Below are 12,273 nucleotides of genomic sequence, written 5' to 3' on the forward strand. Positions count from 1 at the left end.
CTAATGGCTCTTTTCTGGCTTATTCACCTACATGCACGTACCGAACGCCCACTTGTGCTCCCTCTGGTATGCGAGATCCATGCGTGCCTGTCCGGAGCTTTCGAAGCAGACTTGTGCAAAACAAGTTTACAGGAATCGACAAGTGTTTTCAATCGAGATACTGAGGAAACTCGTCCTTAAAAGAGTGTGTGTCTTAAAGCATCACACGTATGATTAAATGATGGTTCGTGTCTGCAGTTTAAGAAGACCCAAACTCTGCCTCTGGTTTTCCAGTCTCGGGTGAGAGATCATGCCGGTGTTTTAGTGAACAAACTGGAACCATTTGGCAGTGACATCATCAGCGCTTTCGCCACCAGACGAACGCTCGCAGCGGCACGCAGCTTCCCAGGAGAACCGGTCTGGTGGAGCCCAGCACGGTGGTGCATCATCACCACCACGGCCATCAAGCTGCCTTTGCATTTCAATGACAAATCACACCGCCTGCAAGAGTGGTAATGGTGTGAGGTGGAGTTTAACGCCTCCACTGCCTGGATGGAGTCGCCTGCCACCGTCGTCCTTAGCTGCGATGCCCCAACTGTAGACCCATCAAGCCATCGTGAAGGTGCAAAATGTGCAGCCGCGTCACTGCCTCGGCAGTCCGTCACTAAACCATCGGCCACTTGCCGTAGCAATAATCCTTAAATCTTGTTTTAATCTCAGCACAACCCAGTTGGCGTGTAACTCTTTCCCCACTGTCCTGCCAGTCAATATTGTGGCAGTCCTTTGGGGCACGTAAGCTGCTTGTTGGCAGGGTATGGCCGTGCGAGTGTGTTTCTTCCTTGTTGTGAGCTCAGGTTCATCAGGGTAGAATTCAACCAGTATTATGCATCGAGCAAGGTTGCAGAAGCGTTTGGTCGCATGAGACATGCTTCAGAACGCACCTTATAGTTTATGATCAAACCAATGCAAAACTCGGGCACAGTGATAGCATCTGTTATGTCGATGTCCAAATAATGCTATATGAAGATGACGTACACGATGGTGGAACGGCGAACAGAGTGGACAGAAAGAAAACGATCAGTATTAAAATACATCTTAACGGAGGTGGGGAGAGCAGTAGGGGGAAGCAAATGGAAGTGCAGGAACGATACGCAGGACCTGGTGTAAATGCTCACCCCGAGCTCTCATACTCTGATGGTGCATTGTCTTTGAGTTGTGCGCCTTTTGGCGTCATCTGGTCCAACACCAGAGTGAGACTAGGCTCTAAGGAAAGCTGTCTCGGGTGTGGACCAATCAACTTCAAGGACAGTGCATACATTATCAGAGTTATGTTTGTTGTTTGCATTATGACTGCAGGTATTGTGGTTTCTATGCAAACATGACTCCTTGTAAAAAAAAAAAGGTGTCAGTTTTGTTGCCAGATAAAAGGGTAAAAAAAAGCAATTATCATATTTTTTCTTCTGACAAATGAGGTTCCAATGGTGCGACGAGTATTTGTTTTCGCTCATACTTGGCGTGAATACCGCCGCCGCCGCCGCTGCTGAGTCGATGATTGCGCGTCCTTGCAGGCCACGTGTGGCACCGGTGGCGCACGGAGAGGACCTGAGTCACGCGTCCCGGGGTTCAGTTGCTGGTGGGGGTACAAAGGTGGAGAGGGAAGAGGGGGGGGGGGGCGAATCGGCGTTGTTCTTTAGGGGGGAGGGTGTGCGACTCGTATTGGTTGTTTGGCGGCGCGTGTGTGTGTGCGTGCGTGTGTCTGTGTATGTGCGTGCGTGTGTGTGTGCGTGCGTGTGTGGGTGTGTGTGTGTGCGTGTCTGTGTGTGCGTGTGTGTGCGCGTGTGTGTGTGTGTGTATGTGTGTGCGTGTCTGTGTGTGCGTGTGTGTGTGCGCGTGTGTGTGTGCGCGTGTGTGTGCGTGCGTGTGTGTGTGCGCGCGTGTGTGTGTGCGCGCGTGTGTATGTATGTGTGCGTGACATGACTGAGTGGAGTGGCGTGTCGAGTGTTGGGTCGTGTGTCGCGTGTGCCGCTATTGTTGGACGTGTGCGGCTGTCGATTGGTGTGATAAGGGGTGTGTCGTGGGGAAGGCTCGGGCGGTTGGTTGGCTCCACTCTCGAGGTGCCCGTCCCCTGACGACCGCGCCGGCCTCTTTCCATTCTTGGACTTGGCGCAAACAGCGCGGGGCTCATGCCAGCATCTCCGTGCCGCGTTGCGTGCAGAGGGGCAGGCGGGAGGGCGGGCGCGTGGGTGGTGGAGCGAGGGTGGTGGAGCGTGGGTGGAGGAGTGAGGGTGGAGGAGTGGGCGCGAGGGTGGAGGAGTAGACGCGTGGGTGGAGGAGCGTGGGTGGAGGAGTGACGGTGGAGGAACGTGGGTGGAGGATTGGGCGCGAGGGTGGTGGAGCGTGGGTGGATGAGTGGGCGCGTGGGTGGTGGAGCGAGGGTGGTGGAGCGAGGGTGGAGAAGCGAGGGTGGAGGAGCGTGGGTGAAGGAGTGAGGGTGGAGGAGCGAGGGTGGAGGAGTGAGGGTGGAGGAGTGAGGGTGGATGAGTGAGGGTGGAGGAGTGAGGGTGGAGGAGTGAGGGTGGAGGAGCGAGGGTGGAGGAGTGAGGGTGGAGGAGTGAGGGTGGAGGAGTGAGGGTGGAGGAGCGAGGGTGGAGGAGTGAGGGTGGAGGAGCGAGGGTGGAGGAGCGTGGGTGGAGGAGCGAGGGTGGTGGAGCGAGGGTGGTGGAGCGAGGGTGGAGAAGCGAGGGTGGAGGAGCGTGGGTGAAGGAGTGAGGGTGGAGGAGCGAGGGTGGAGGAGCGAGGGTGGAGGAGCGAGGGTGGAGGAGCGAGGGTGGAGGAGTGAGGGTGGATGAGTGAGGGTGGAGGAGTGAAGGTGGAGGAGTGAGGGTGGAGGAGCGAGGGTGGAGGAGTGAGGGTGGAGGAGTGAGGGTGGAGGAGTGAGGGTGGAGGAGCGAGGGTGGAGGAGTGAGGGTGGAGGAGCGAGGGTGGAGGAGCGTGGGTGGAGGAGCGAGGGTGGAGGAGTGTGGGTGGAGGAGGGAGGGTGGAGGAGTGAGGGTGGAGGAGTGAGGGTGGAGGAGTGAGGGTGGAGGAGTGAGGGTGGAGGAGTGAGGGGGGAGGAGTGAGGGTGGAGGAGCGAGGGTGGAGGAGTGAGGGTGGAGGAGTGAGGGTGGAGGAGCGTGGGTGGAGGAGTGAGGGTGGAGGAGTGAGGGTGGAGGAGCGAGGGTGGAGGAGCGAGGGTGGAGGAGCGAGGGTGGAGGAGTGAGGGTGGAGGAGCGAGGGTGGAGGAGCGTGGGTGGAGGAGCGAGGGTGGAGGAGTGTGGGTGGAGGAGTGAGGGTGGAGGAGTGAGGGTGGAGGAGTGTGGGTGGAGGAGTGAGGGTGGAGGAGTGAGGGTGGAGGAGTGAGGGTGGAGGAGTGAGGGTGGAGGAGTGAGGGTGGAGAAGTGAGGGTGGAGGAGTGTGGGTGGAGGAGTGAGGGTGGAGGAGTGAGGGTGGAGGAGTGAGGGTGGAGGAGTGAGGGTGGAGGAGTGAGGGTGGAGGAGCGAGGGTGGAGGAGTCAGGGTGGAGGAGTGAGGGTGGAGGAGCGAGGGTGGAGGAGTGGGCGCGTGGCGCGTGCGGCAGTCGCCTTCAGTCGCTGCCGCACGCAATTCAAACGTTCCGTGGCGGTACCTCTTCGACGCTTCCACGTTGAAGTTCAGTTTTGATGCATCAAATGTTTTTACAACATTACAGTACACTATGTGCTAGGAAAAAGGGCCATTATCCGAAACGTCGCCTGCTATATATTTTTATTTTAAGGCCACTGTGTTATTGACGAATGCATTGTTGACATGTTTTTTTTAGTTTGTTCAATTTCAAACATTTTTTACCAGAACAGCACTGGAGCTACATGTTTTGAGTACATAACACATCCCGAAGATGCCGCGTCCTCCAGCGGCAGCCCTCGCTGGCACCGGCCGAGGTGAAGAGAGGCGTTGGGTCCATATTCTTAGGTTTTTCCGGTAAAGTCACGTAGATAAAAAATTACTTGATACAGCTGTCGGGCTGTGACGGTTCTACCTGAAGACGGAAGCTTGTGTTGCCTCCGAAACGTCGTGATTTTTATTTTACTTTTATTAATTTTAATTTTTTACCTACGTGACTTTACCGAAAAAACCTAACAATATGAATCCTTGCAGTCACGAAAGCTTCAAATCTAGAATTAAGGCGTTGGGTAATCCTTGATGCTCTACTCAGAACGCCACGATTCATGTTCCTGGCTGCACCCCGGGGTGGCGACTCAGTTCGATAATTCATTTTTGCTTGTCCCGTGTCTCCTTTTGTGTTTATTGCCTCCGGCTTCCAGTCTCCTTTATCACTCAAGCTCGTCTCACTCGATGCAATACTGACCTCTGCTTATATGTACATTGGCAATGCCAGTACGCTATTTTTACCAACACAAATGAACGTGTGCGTAGTCAGCACAATAATCTATATTAAGCGACGTTTTAAAATCAATTATGTAATCTACAGTAGGGTTTTTCCACTTTTTTCTGGCAACAAAACTGACACCTTTTGCAATGAATCATGCTTACATTAACCACAATACTTGCAGTCAAATGCAAATAAAAAAAACAATACTCTGATATTTTTTTTTGTTTGCATTTGACTGCAAGTATTGTGGTTAATGTAAGCATGATTCCTAACAAAAGGTGTCAGTTTTGTTGCCAGAAAAAAGGGGAAAACCCCTATTAGTATATTTTGGTACTGGCAAAGGAGGTCCCACAATTATGTAATCGTTACATGCCTGACGGTTGTACAAACCTTACCACCTCCTCCCGGCCGCTCTCGCAGGTTTAACGATGACGATTTATCGGGGAAAGACAACTCGACACATTCGTCAACAACACTATGGTTCGACATATATAACAGTCGACGTTTTGGGCAATGTCCCTTTTTCACAATGAGTGTTTTTTTGCTTGTGCAACCACTGCCAACACAGCAGCAACATGTTGTTGTTTTATTTCGATATCTGGCAAGAGAGTGTTTTTGTAAAAGTGTATAGCCATGTTTAAACTCATGAGCTATATACTGTACACACGTGTCAGGGAAGCACTGCGAATTCAAAGCCAACAAGCAGATCAGCTAAATTAAAATAATGGCAAATGAATGGAGGCTGTGGTTATTTTTATTCTGGCTGATGCAATAATGCCAACGTATTGGCGTTATTGCATCTGAGCGAACACTGTTGAGTGGAGGGGGTGGGTCTGACCACGCGAGCACATTGACCTATATAGGTCATTGTTCTGGCATCCGTTGTTCAAACTTTCCCTTTGCAAAACGTATCGCTCAATGAGAATCATTCGTCAATAACACTCCTTAAAATGCCACTGCTCCAGAACGTATCTTATTTGACGTTTTTTTCTCCCTTTTAAGGTCACGCGGTTGCAATCACGACTCTGCTGAGTGTGAACGGCTCTTGTGTGCTTGCCTGACGCAGCAACAGGAGCATCAGATGATTATTTGTTACATTTGAACGGAGCAGATTTCGACAACTGGCAATTTGAGAGCGCCCCCTGAGTTCGGGCCATGTCATTTTTATTTTGAAGGCAAATCGATTTTTAAAGGTTTGGGACTTAAAACCCCAGCTTCTCATGAGACCGAGACCTCGACCAGCCATCATCTCGTAAAACTTCGCCCGCCAGTTGCCAAAGGGGGACTTTCTGAAAGGGGTCAAACCAATTGGATGCACCTGCTGGTTAGAGAAGACCCAATGTCCCAGCAGGACTCGGCACTCGGTGTGTGTGTGTGTGCTGACACTAAATCGAGAAGTAGGTTAATGTGCGTGTCACTTTCAACTATTTGGCGACTGTATACAATATGAAGCTTTGCTAAAATTGCAACGCAAACGCGGAGTAACACAAATTGATCGACATCCGATAGGCGCGTAGTGACGATCGTTTCGTCACGCTCACGACACGTGACTGTTTATGATTTACCATTAATTAATATGCCTACTGTCACATTTAGACCAATGGAATTGGGAGAACGACGATACAAACGAGACAGGGGGGGGGAATAAACTGCATCCGAGATGGTTTAAATGTTACAAAATTTATTTTAGATTCACGAATGAAATTCGCGTTGAATCGTTAACTCGCCTCACGTAGAATACATCACATGGTGGCAACTTAAAGAGGTGGGCACCTCAACCTTTGGACCCCTCTAAGTCCCGTCCTGCCACCCGCCCCCACCTCCTCCTGTTATAACTGTTCTCGTCAAATGTACATAATGTGCCCACTGGTTGCCATGCCAGAGTGGGTCGTGACATTTGCGTGAACCCACTGAAATGTGTTCCGTCAATAGAGGAAGCTGCATCACCTCACCAATCTAAGCCTAAACCGTTCCTGTACGTATGCGAACATACTTTCGCATCGACATAACCCTTACAAGGACTCGTCCCGTCCGTTGAATTAGTCGCGTTCAGCAGCAACATTTGGCCGATCGAGTCACGCGGAAGCCTCGCCATGGGTTGCGGAGTCGACAGCCCCCCCCCCCCCTTTTCCGGCGAGGAACCCAAATTCTGAAGGACGTTGGTCGTTGACCCCCCGGGTGCCCTCCACGCGTTCTCCTGTCCCACCAAACGGTGCCCACTCCGTGCGTGCTAGAGACGCCAGCCAACGCGCGTCATCCAGATAACTGGTCGAGGTTCGTTGCGGTGCGCAAGGACGAACCGCATGAACTCGTGTCTGCTCGCCAATTCAGGGACAGGGGGCTTGGCCCGTGCTCTCACGGACGGATGGTGGCGTTGAAGAGTCAACACGGATATGCACTCAAAACCTTTGGCAACCCCGGAATATCTCCGTCGCAAACTCTGTGCCGCGAAATTAAAATGTTATGGCCAGGTCACTCCTGCAAGTGACACTATCCTTGCCGCTGCAGTTGTCACCCGGTAAAATAATATAGACATTGGACGCGTATTCTTAGGTTTTTCGGTAAAGTCACGTAGGTAAAACATTAAAATTAATAAAAGTTAAATAAAAATCACGACGTTTCGGAGGCAACACAAGCTTCCGTCTTCAGGTGGAAGCTTGTGTTGCCTCCGAAACGTCGTGATTTTTATTTTATTTTACTTTTATTAATTTTAATGTTTTACCTACGTGACTTTACCGAAAAAACCTAAGAATATGAATCCTTGCAGTCACGAAAGCTTCAAATCTAGAATAAACATTGGACGCATTGAAACTGCGACTGTGGTCACCCAGAACAGACCACGGAACGAAGAACGACTCAATGCCCGAGATTCACAAACACAGCGAATAATCAACCACCCCGCCACTCCGGACGCAATGATCTGGCTGAACCACCTCCAACGCAAGATGACAGCCGTCGCCCTACACGAATATCAGCCACGGGAAGATGATGGCACGCCTGGTTCTCGTCACCTCTGGAATTACGAACCGAAATTTTCCGCAACGCTTGCACTGCTGTGGTACGCGCGCATTATGCCGCGGGGGAGGGGGTTATCTGGGAGGACACGTACTGTTGGAAGACACAAGTCTTGACTAATCTCTCCAGCCAATTTGGAAACACTGCGCGCTTTGTCTGCGTCGCTACGTGTCCTCAGCTCGCGGGCTTTGGTACGGGACACGGCGCTGGACACATTTCTCTCTTGTCCACCTTGGCAACGGTAAACATGCCAAACATGCCTCGCTTGCAAGCATACGACGTGTGTGTGCGCGCGTGTGTTTGTGTGCGCGTGCGTCCAAATGCAATCGTTGAACCTGAGCTGCGGTAGACTTTTTACTTGAACCCTCAAGTCTTGCTGCTGCACCTTTGCTCACCAGCGGCATGCACGCGAGTTGCTTGACAACACAGTATGCCGAGTGTGCATCTGATGTTGTTGGTGGATGAGATCAAGCGAGTGATTACCAATTATCAGGTGTTCATCTTCTTGGTTCTTTAGGTAAAGTCACGTAGAAGGGAAATAATAAAATAATAAAATAAAACATAATAAAACAATTCTCACGACGTTTCGGCCACAACGCAAGCAGCCGTCCTCAGGTGAAGAACCGTCTTCTACGTGACTTTACCGAAAGAACCAAGAAGATGAATCCCTGCAGTCACGAAAGCTTTAAATCGACAATTATCAGGTGCGTGCGGTGTGCACTGCTTTATTGTCTATCGGGTGAGGTTGGTAACCACGAGGAGGGAGGTGTCGTGGGAACTGGAGTTGAGGAACGCCGCCGGGGGTGGGGAATTAGGACAGCAGCGAAACCACGCGGTTTGTGAAGTTGAGCCCCATATGTCTCGTGGCGTTGGTGAATATTTAAAATATTTATTCTCGTCAGATTTTGAGCGAAATCATGGAAATCGCCAACATTGTTGACGCGGTGCTTTAAGGCGGCTTCGTCGAGACTTGAATCTGACCCAGTAATCGTCACAATATCGCTATATGTTGGCCGCCGTCGTGATTTCCAGCTCAAATGAGCATTGAGGCATTGGTACTCATCCCATGTCCACAGTCCTGAGCCAGCGGTGGAAATTCCACATTGCTATGGTGGGAGCGAATCTATGCACAGGACAACCACCGTTGACTTCCTACGCAAAGCGGTACTCGTTTTTTTAATCCACCTCGAAAGGATGATGGCCTGAGTCAACCTCTCAACCAGGATGTGAAATTCACTTGCTCTGCTGTCCAACGACCACATTTGTGCCACGTTTCTCATCCGACTGCACAGCAGAGTGGCGGCTTTGCTTCAACGGCCGTTCGTCATTCTGTCACGTCAGCTCATTCTTGCCATTCTTATGTAACACTACGTCTCAAACAGCTCCATACATATGCGGTACAGCTGACCGCAGTAAATGTATGAGATGGCTTTTGTATATTACTGCTGCGTGACGAAGACAAAGATCCCCCTATAGCCTTAACATACTTTTGGGGCAAGTGCTGTGAACGAGCACCTCTGAAAGCCGTGGCACGGCACACGAGGGGGCTGCCTGACCTGCACCACGCCCGACCGCCTTTGCCTCCCAGTGACGATGTTTACACACCGCACCAGGTACTCATTTGATGCCGAGTCGACCTAGGGGAGGCTTAAGACCAGTTGCGTGCCCAAACCCACACACATTCCCATATTGTCATTGCCGTCGGGACGGAGCGATCTGGACTGAGCTACAATCCTGGTCAATGGTTGCTCTAAAATAGGCAGGTAAGGCCAATTATTGCCCACCACGATGTTGCACGGCTGTAGTAACGAGTGTCCAGGGTCATACGAGGCCAGTGTCGACCGGGTGGCCGCGCTGTGCCGGTTCGCGGTCAGTCGGGAGGGCAACTCGGCACGCCCCCCCCCCGACGACTCCTATTCGTCACGCGCGTGCCCTCTGCTGCGTTCAGCGTGACCTTGACTCGTGCGTCACCAAGTCTCGGTCGGACGAGGCTACATCATTATTGATGTTCGGTCAATCGGCGTCAAACAGAGCCGCCATGGCTGGAACCCCAGGGGGAGGTTCGTGCTCGCTCCACCATCCGCGTTCGAAGCTCCACGCCTCGGGGGGGGGGGGGGGGGGTCGGGAGTGGGGGGAGGGGGCTGCGCTTTGCTGACGCCTCACTCCCCATCTCGTCCCCCCGAACTCCACAGGGTTAAAGTACCCCCCCCACCCCCTCCCCATCACACGGGGTGCTAAGCCCGGACACGCCGTCAAACACGCTTGTCACTACGGACGCATTCCGCTGACCTCGGTGGGATTGGCGTGGGTTTCTGTTGCAAATAATTAAATTGGGGGGTGGGGGGCGGGGAGTGGGGGGCCCTGTCCGATTTCACGTCCCTCTTTGTGGCCCGGCGCCTGGGACCCCCCCCCCCCTTCCTCCCCTCTGTGGCCCGTGGGGTCCCAGTGCAGTTGCGTGACCTGCGCACTCCGAAAGCTGCATTCCTCCGCAGCACGTTCCTCGTCGTTGAAGAAAGACTCGACCCCAAACAAACAAACAAAACCCCACAATAAGCCCACGTGTGCGGTGCTGTGCCACGCGAGTTGAACGTTCATAACGAGCAAAAGGAATTTCAAAGTCACGGGAGTGCGGCTCTCGGTAGTGCTGCCCTGGTGCCATCGCTTCGGTGTGATCGCAGCGCTTGGGTCGACTTCGACAGAGATGTGTTCTGCCATTGGAGTGGACATTCAACAACGCACCGATTAAATTTCGATTTAAAGCTTTCGTGACTGCAGGGATTCATCTTCTTGGTTCTTTCGGTAAAGTCACGTAGAAGGGAAATAATAATTATTTTATTATGTTTTATTTTTATTATTTTATTATTTCCCTTCTACGTGACTTTACCGAAAGAACCAAGAAGATGAACGCACCGATTGTCGCTTGAGATGCACGCGTCAAGTTGCTGTGTTTTTTTTTAGATCCCATCATTTAAAAGTCATGCCAATGATATTCCAAGTGCTACAAAATGAAACAAAAAATGAGAAATGATAGAGGCGAGACAAAAAAAACCACAATCGCCCATTCTTGAGCCGTAACAATGCGTCAAATCGCTGGCAGCGTGGGGGGTGGCGAACGGTCACGTGACCCAAAGCGGCGCGCGCCACGAATTTCTCGGAAATGCAGTCGCGACCTTCCAGTCCATCAACTACATTGACGCAAGTCGGCGTTGTTTTTGGTAACAATGTTGCGTCGAACCAAAATTTGGTTTCGATGCGTGGCTCGCGCATCCACCGTCAGCATCCATCGCGGCCGCGTCTCCCTCGTGGCGTGCGTCTCTGTGCACAGAGAAAGATCGCATCCGAGGCTTCACCGCCATGAGCTACGACTGTTCGGGACTTGCCACAATAGAGGCCGATCGAAAACCGAATTTCGGTCGGCCTCTATCCCACACTGACTAATCTCAACCAAATGCGGGTGAAGTGGCCCGCGCCTGGTTCACTGGTGAATCTGGACACTGCGGAGGGAAGGGAGAGGAGGAGGAGGAGAGAGCTGAAAATAAATTGTCGCGCAATAATACACGGGTACCAGAATGCTTTTAAATAAATACACCCGTGATTGTCAGCAGTGAACAAAGCAACAATTTGACGCAGCGCGAGACGTCTGCAATAACAGGAGAATCCTTCTGACGCTGTTGTTGTAGTAGGTTTTTACCCTTTTAAACTGGTACAAAACTGACACCTTTATTCAAGGCATCATGTTTGCAATAACCACAACACAAGTAGTCAAAAAAAGCAAACAAAAAGAAGCAACTCTGATAATGATAATAATATGCACTATCATTATCAGAGTTGCTTCTTTTTGTTTGCCTTTTTTTGACTACGTGCGTTGTGGTTATTGCAAACATGATGCCTTGAATAAAGGTGTCAGTTTTGTACCAGTTTAAAATGGTAAAAACCTACTACTATATTTTGACACTGGTAAAAGAGATCTCATAGTGTAAATCCCTTTGCTGTTGTTGTTGTTGCCCCCCCCCATCTCGGCAACGCATTTCTTTAATAACGACATTTTTTCTCACAGCAGTTTTCCTTCTCGAATGTTTTATTGCTTGGAGAGACGTGCACCGGTGCGGTACGATGCACGTCCCTGCAGTGGTGACATTGAATGCCCCCCCCCCCCCCCACTTCCCCCGCCCTCCTTCACCTCCGCAATATTTCAAGCCAGGGCCACCACATCTCCCCTCCCTCCCCCCGACCTCTCTTAAAGGCTCCCAGATAATTCGCCTTCCGGTCACCCAGTACAAAAGTCTGCATCGATCAGTAAATGGCTGCACTCAACGCAGCTTCTGTATTTACTCGGTTCGGCAGCCAGGCTCTTTGTTGGCTGCAGTGACACGATTCGCAGGTCAAACCCACTCGCAACCACCCTCCTGGTCTCACGCCGGCACTAGGCAATCTCAAGTGGCACTCATGGCTACACTCGCCGCCTCCTTCTCTTATATCGCTCCTTCCACCACAGGCAACCTCAGTGCATCGCGATGGGTAACATGGAGCAATGGGGAACCCCAGGCCGTGATCACAGCAGTGGCCTTGGAGCGTGGTCAGCATGGGCCCTCGTACAAGGAATGGTGGGGTGGGGACCTTCGATCCAATTGCCTCCCCCCCTCTGGGACATTGCCACGTAGTCCCCAGGGGTCCGCGCGTATCCGGTTGAGAACCACTGCTCTAAACTATACAGTAATTGTGTTTATATATATGGAGGTATATAATTGAGTTCTGCTGTTATTTTGAAACATGAAGCTGAATTTGGGTAGTGAGTTGTCATGGCGGGCTAGCTGCTGCAAAGGCCTCAATCTGTGCCCTCGCCTCTTCATCATCAGCAGCAGCCACGTGCCA

The sequence above is a fragment of the Lethenteron reissneri genome, chromosome 25, assembly GCF_015708825.2.
Source record: "Lethenteron reissneri isolate LAM-NWPU_2019-01 chromosome 25, ASM1570882v1, whole genome shotgun sequence".
NCBI classification, from domain to species: Eukaryota; Metazoa; Chordata; class Hyperoartia; order Petromyzontiformes; family Petromyzontidae; genus Lethenteron; species Lethenteron reissneri.